Source organism: Notothenia coriiceps, unplaced genomic scaffold (genome assembly GCF_000735185.1).
Source record: "Notothenia coriiceps isolate Sejong01 unplaced genomic scaffold, NC01 NC01_scaffold00010782, whole genome shotgun sequence".
NCBI lineage: Eukaryota > Metazoa > Chordata > Actinopteri > Perciformes > Nototheniidae > Notothenia > Notothenia coriiceps.
Window position 1 is genome coordinate 676 of NW_011343483.1, and position 1,028 is coordinate 1,703.

Here is a 1,028-nt window from a genome sequence, read left to right on the forward strand (position 1 = left end):
ATGGTTTTCTTTTAAATATAAATAAAAAATGATAGATTCCACAAGCAAACTGTTTTTCATTAAGTTTGGGGAATTAAGCAAAGCCAACATCACAACCCACAAAAAGGGGCCAAGGGAAGCGTGATTATCAAAAGTGAGGAACATATATATAGTAGAGGTAGAATGAGCCGACTGCAAAAGTAAACATAACATGTCAACAAGGTCAAATGTTTGTTTCAGCTGGAAAAGAGTCTTAAAGCCCAGATTGATGCTTGGGAGCAGGAGCACGAAAAGGAGTTTCTGGTCAATGGACAGAAATTCCTTGAGTACGTGCAGCAGCAGTGGGATCACCACCACGCTGAAAAGGAGAGGGAGAAACTGGAGAGGGTGTGTTTTAACTTTGATTTAAAAGATTAAATCAAGTCTTACATTTCTTTGTCAAAGGGATTTTATATGACTACGGTATATTCTTCTTTTTTGTTTAAATTAGCAAATGAAGAAAGTCAAACAGATACAGGAAGACATGTTATATGGAACTACAACGAAAACACCATCCAAAAGGCCGATGGGAGGGACTTTCACGCCTGGAAAAGTGAGAAAGGTAAGATGGTGCTGCAATTTTATTTTAATTGATTTCATCAACTGACTATACCTCAGTGACTGAATAGATTTGAAGGTTCACCCGGCCTTTTTCCTTCTGTCTTTTAGCTCAATGGCATCTCCACCATGTCCACTCCTAACAGCTTCCTCAGTGGAACCATGTTCCAATCGTCCGGCTCCAAACCCCCTCTGTCATCCAGCAAGGTGAGCCCCCTGTCTCTCTGACCCCTCACTGACCACATTTACCATACATTTGAGAGCCTGTTGGATTTTGAATTAATTAGCAGGCTGCAATATTGTCTCTGTTTTCTCTTACCTGCCAGGGCATTTAAGCACCAAACGATGTATTTTTGTATGCAGATCTCACGTTTTGTCCTTACTGATCAACACCTAAGTATAATACGTTTCAAGTATGCTGCAGACCATGAGATGGAGAGATAAACAATAGG

The 1,028-nt window shown here is 40.3% G+C and overlaps 1 long non-coding RNA gene across 1 annotated transcript; it reads left to right on the forward strand.

Annotated features, from left to right (window-relative positions):
- The first annotated feature begins 215 nt into the window (after positions 1–215).
- LOC104946216 (uncharacterized) lies at positions 216–803 on the forward strand. Its single transcript, XR_798414.1, has 3 exons — positions 216–366; positions 470–580; positions 688–803. It is a non-coding gene; the product is annotated as an uncharacterized lncRNA (long non-coding RNA).
- Positions 804–1,028: the final 225 nt, after the last annotated feature.